Raw genomic sequence first — 6,259 nt, 5'->3', positions numbered from 1 at the left:
AATAGAAAACGTAAGATCAGGATACACAACTACAGAGGAAATAGTTGGACATGGCTTCACGAATCCCAAATGAAGCATTCAAGTCGTTAACCTAATAATGGTTCTGGAAAACCTATGTTAAGGAGAATCGACTCTATTTGCAACTAGGACAAACGGAAATGTCGGATTAGGTTTCCTAGATGCTATAGTTATCCCTTACATAATATTTCAAATGAGGGTTGCTTACAATCAAAGCTAAGATAGATTAGTCACAAAGCAATTAATATTCACCGTTAGATGAACTCCAGATTTAAGATTCAAGCTAAGTCTGCTTAGAAATTAAGCAATCTATCTCCACCGCCAGATGATATTAGTTTGATACACACAAATGAAATATACCTATATTTAGATATGTATGAACCATACATAGACGTGTATAACAAGTTGGCTCAATAATAGTTAACCGAACACTACACCAAATTTTCGGATTAGAAACAGAAATGAGCCGTTACTAAAACGGATTGTAACGGCTCTTGCCTGTTACAAAAAGGGGTGTTACATTTTTTCTGTAACGGCGATGAAGCCATTACGAATTCTGGGTTGTAACGGCGCTAATAACAACTCTAAGCCATTACTAAATGCAACGTGGTATAAGCTGAGGGCCATTACGAATGTTTTTGTAACAACGTCGTCGTAAAATCTATCATCCGTTACTACGTGGAAAATTGAAATAGCTGGGCCGTTACGACTTTTTTGTAACAGCAAAAAGATTACTTCCAGTCAACCTTGACCATTTTTGAGCAGGTCAAGGATGACTAGCAGTTCATTTTCTGCCAGAAATAAGCCGGAATTCCAAATACCCTGCATATACCTTGCAATCCATTCATCATCCACATTCAACCATAATTTCTTCAATTAATTCAATATTTCACATTCATTTCACACATTCAATACATTCATATCAGGTTCATATAAAAAAAGAAACTGAAATTTTCCCAAGTACCATTTTTTTTTGTTAATTATCAAATTTCTAAGGGAATACATAGAAACTTACTAACTGTCTACATAGAACTTACAAAACTTTAAGCTGCTAAGGGACCTTATAACTGCTTCTTCTCCAGCTTTTCCAATCAAAAAGAGCATCATTCAAAAAACCTGCGAACACAAAAATTTATACTTAGATGTTGGGAGTAAGGGACAAATCCCATATGTTCCCTACAGTGTTGCCTGCCTCTTCCATATCATCGATATACTGTGTAGGTTACATAAAATTAGCTTACTAACTGCCCATATTGAGGCCTGATGAAAGCTGGCCTGCTAGGGTCAGCCCCATCATCTGGAGCAACAACTTGCATATTACAATAAAACAAAAAGGGTAATCTTGCTTTGATTTCAGTAATTATATTTTCACACATTTCATCATCAGTTCCATGATCTAAACAAGGGTTGTTATTTCTCCATGTATACCTATCGAAACAGCCTCAAGTATAACTACCAAAATATCACTCACTACACTAGAGAGTCGAACACATCCAATGTGCCATCTAGTAAGTTTACCAGTTTCCATTTCATATGTGTACAAAATTAGAGAATATAAGAAGGAGATGCAATATTGCAATGAATGCCTAGTGCAAAAAGTGAAGGCCACTTACACTTGGCAATTTCATCTTTATCCCTTAATAGTTGCATAATCCAAGTACTGTCTTTATAAGATTCTTTACTCAAGTATCCAGCTTTATTATATCTTCTTTAAAAGCACTCTTTGCAAGGTGGCAGGACCTGGATACAAAATAGAACCCACAAGCTCAGTCACAAGGAAATTTTGGACATAAAATTCAGAACTAATACTATCGAAGACTATTTTCTCCAAACAAACAAGTGTTAGCTGCATACCTTTCAGGGGAGTTCATTATCTCATAACTGCATACCAGTGTTCAGTGTCCAGTGAGCTGCAACCCTGTAATTCCATGGATGTATCTTAAAACAAGAAACATGCATTTAATGGAAAATGTTGTACCAATTTAAAAAGCAACCTGTAGGCCAGGCAATGCCTAATTCTAGACCCTTCTCAGCAGAACCACCATTTCCTTATCCTTCATATATCCTCCATCCATCTCATAGCAGCAACTCCACAATTCCATTTAGAGCACCATCCTTCATTGTTCATCTAGTTGCAACAACATCACCACATCCATTCTGCAGCTTCAATCACTTCCCTGCAATGTTCGTATAGTTGCAATCCCAGATGCAACTCATTCTGCTATTCCCAGTAATTCATAGCCAAACAACCACCATAACTCAGCCATCAGCAACATAACAGCACCACTCTTTTAACATTTATATGGGCTCAAACTGCATCACCAGAACCAAGCACCCATTTCAGCTAAGTTGGCACAACTATCGTTGAACCTTCTAATTTATGACTAAAATGTGTTGCAGTATCCTAAATTTTGAAAATGAGTATAATTATTTTTGTAGCATAACAACCTGTAGTTTCATAAGTAATGAACCCAATTCCACGATGAAGTTTTGAGCCTTGATCCTGCAAATCATGAATAAGTAATATACAAGATATAATAATCTCCACAAACAGGAACACTGCTCCTCAATTGCTTTAATCCCCTTCTACATGTGATTTTCAGCGTGTAATGAAATATGATAACGGGATTTCAAAACTAACCTTGGGAATGTATACGTGTTATCTTGCAAGGTTTCAAAAAAACTGAAAAGGATGTCACAGCTGCTGGATTAGTTATTTTTTTCCACAACTGTAGAACTATCAACAACAAACAGAAAAGACTACATTAAGAAGAGAGTCCTGATTATTACATAATTTTTAGAGAAGAACTCACCTACAAAATATTGCTTCTGTTACAGTCTGTGAGATTCTGGCCACAAAAATCCTTATTACTTTCTTAGAATGTGGTCTCATTTCACAGTAACAAGTAGGCTATTAACTCTTCAAAAAACTTCAAGAGAATAGTGCTGGTAAGCAACTTCGAGAGAGTGTAGCTTAAAGCATCTTTAGCACTACAACCTTTGGGTGGAAACTTTTACTTCCAGAATTCTATTAATAAGAAAGTGCTCACTTTTTAGTGCATTTTGTTGCCAAAAAAGTGCATAGAAACAAGTTAGGCAAGCAAACATGATCATCAGAGGATTAGACGTAAATGCATGATTAAGCACAACAACATAATGAGACATAACAGCAAACAATACAAGTTGAGAAACCAGAAATAAGTGGTAAGTAATAAAATGTTTTACCTTCGCATCCTCAATCTCTGCAAAAGTTACATAACTGAAACCGCGAGAGAAACCAGTTGAAATCAGCACCATCATCCCGATGGTTATATCTCTCGAGACTAAAGAAGCCCAGTTCAACCTGAAGTTATGCTCTTGTCTTTCATGTAGATTCTACCAGGCAATCAATGCAATTGGTCCTTCAACAAACAAAAGTCTATAAGCTCTCTCACCAGGGTAATACAATTGTAAAAAACATGGAAGGAGGAGAAGATTACACAAAATGTTCGAAGAGAATTTCACCTGGCAGAAATTAAAGAAATCCTTGAGGTATGCCTTGTAAAGAGTGTTCCCCATTATTTCAATGTTTTTGTTCTTTGCATCCTTATGCATACAATTCGAGAACGCAAGGACCGTCTTAGCAATTAATAGCACTAGGCAACTTAAGTGTTCAAATGACTAAACTTACAATAACTGATAAGACAGGTACGCACAAAATTGAACTGAATCAAACCTCCACAAACCCGTCTCCAAAATTCAAACCATTCTCTGTAAAGCCAACACTAAATTATCTCACAAGTTCACCTAAACTTAACCCATGACTACATTAATCTTCTCCATCCTGATATGACAATGACCAAATTGCAAACCTAAAACTACCAATTATTTTTATCATAAGTCACCACAGATCCATCTTTTACAAACCTAAATCATCATCAATTGTTGAAATCAAATCAGTTGAAACCCCTAAAATCAATTGAACCCATCTTTTTAACTCAATCACCAACAAAATCCCTATCTAATCTTCAGTTCTTTATCTCTTTGTCGCCATGAATCAGCAGCAGAAATATGAATTCTAACCCTATGTTCTTCAGAGCATCAGAATATATCGATCACAACACCCCTCTCTTACATCTGAATCACTAATCATCGGAAAACAAAGAAGAAAAAGAAGATTAAGATTCAAAACAGGAAAAAATAACTTATAGATCAAATTTCTAGCCTTGGAAGAAAGATAAAAGCTATTTAGATTTATCAATACCTTGAAGTAATGAGGAAACAATACCCTTTTCACCGAACCCATCTATCTACTGAACCCTTAATTTCTTTGAAATCCATCAATCGCCATCGATTCAGATTTGTCATGTAATAAAGATTGAAACCGTAATTTCTACTTTCTCCATCTCGCTTTGGACATGACAAGAAGATATTAATAAACCAAAATAATGGAAGAGAATGACGTTTGATCCAGAGATCGACGGAAGAACCTGAGAAGGTTAGAGGTTTCTGCATTTCGCCTCTCTGGCTTGATATTTTCCGAGGAAGAAAAAATAAATGAAATTCATTCTCGAGAGAGGAGTTAGGGTTAGATAGAAATTTTATGATTAAGACGCATCTCGAGAATAAAATGAAGGGTAGAGATATTATTTTAGGTATAAACGGTGTAGATGAAACACAATAGTACGCATGTGAATGGCACGCGCACAAACCCCAGGTGTTACGACCCAGGTGTGACCAAGCGTGTGAGTGGCACGCCAATAAAAACTTTAGTAACGGCTTTACCCTATTACGAATTTTTTAAGATTTAGTAACGGCTGCAGGCTGATACGAAATTTTTGTAACGGCCGTTTGTTACGGCCCATAAGCCGTTACGAATTCATGTTACTAAACCGGGAATTTGGTGTAGTGGAAGTTAGCCATACGAACATTTTTAGCTTAAACATATTCATCTAAGCACTTCTAAATCAAATATGATAATCAGTCAATCATGATAAATAATCAAATGGATCTAAATGTGTTTCAAGATAGTTGTTCAAATGTTCATCATTCCATATAAATATATATGAACCATATGAAATAAATTCGGTTTGGATTGTAATTTTACAAAGTACTTATACAAGATCCAATCATGAACATAATTCCACGATTTGCAAAATAAGTTCGCACGCAAACTGAGTTCACAAACAAAACCTTAGTTCATGAGTATGAGTAAACATACTTATCCTAGACTTGCCATTCGCAAACCGAATTTAGAACATAACCATTGTGTTCTCCAACATATTAGGCAAACCACAGTTACTGACTTAGCCTAGACTTGCCATTCACAAACAGGTATGCGAACAACAGTTCCGGACTTGGCATTGTCTAGTTGTTCACAAACAGGGTACACAAACAATAGCTCCAGACCTTTCACAGGTAAACCTTTTCACAAACTGAGTTTGCAAACAAGAGTTCAGGACCTGAACTATACTTCACAGTTCGCATACAGAGTATGCATACTGTATATGTATCCAGACTTTGGTAATAGTTCTAAAACTCTTTTTCAATCAGTGAAACATCAATAAAAGACGACAACGGTAACCTCACAATTCCACTAGATTCAATTAATTTTCAAATGATTATTTGATCAATACGAAACTTCACAAGTTCACATCAAAAAATGATTGTCTCATACATATCATATAAGATGTCCAAGGTAATTTTAACACGATCATCTTGACTTAATATTTAGTTTCCAATAAATGAATTGTTTATCATTAAATTCGTCAAGCATATGATGAATAATTCTAAGCCTTAAACTCTTATTTCGAGAAGTATATATATAATTTTAAATGTGTATAAACGACTTAGTCTTTTTAATTGATAAAATTGAATAAACTTTTGAGTGATAGATAACTTTTAGTCTCCACATACCTTTTGTCGACGAATTTCCTCCAAACTCTTTAGTAGATCTTCTTTTTCAATTAGTGAACGTCGTGTGAAAGATATTAGCTTGAATCTAATCAGGTATTCATCTAACGGTGAATATTGATTGCTTTGTTCCAAAGCTATCAAACCCTGATTTGAAGATTATATAAGGGAGAACTCTAGCAACTGGGAAACCTAATCCCCACACCTCAAGTGTGATATTAGTTGCGACTAGAGTCGATTCTACTTTAACCTAGGCTTTTCCTAAAACCCTAAGAGGTTAACGACTTGAATACGTCATTGGGAATGTGAACCATACCCAACTATTTTCTTTGCAGTTGATGTTCTGATA

At 35.6% G+C, this 6,259-nt stretch overlaps 1 long non-coding RNA gene across 1 annotated transcript; it reads right to left on the bottom strand.

The window, feature by feature from the left end:
• Positions 1-889: 889 nt before the first annotated feature.
• Positions 890-4,520, bottom strand: LOC113345578. The gene is made up of 10 exons (XR_003358200.1): positions 4,262-4,520; positions 3,523-4,142; positions 3,244-3,419; positions 2,832-3,046; positions 2,660-2,701; positions 2,467-2,521; positions 2,013-2,331; positions 1,873-1,936; positions 1,632-1,758; positions 890-1,134 (listed from the first exon to the last, which is right to left on the bottom strand). It is a non-coding gene; the product is annotated as an uncharacterized LOC113345578 (long non-coding RNA).
• Between the last annotated feature and the right edge of the window lie 1,739 nt (positions 4,521-6,259).

This window comes from Papaver somniferum, unplaced genomic scaffold, assembly GCF_003573695.1.
Source record: "Papaver somniferum cultivar HN1 unplaced genomic scaffold, ASM357369v1 unplaced-scaffold_81, whole genome shotgun sequence".
NCBI lineage: Eukaryota > Viridiplantae > Streptophyta > Magnoliopsida > Ranunculales > Papaveraceae > Papaver > Papaver somniferum.
Note: the sequence above shows the minus strand (reverse complement) of the source record. Positions and strands in the feature narration are given on the sequence as shown.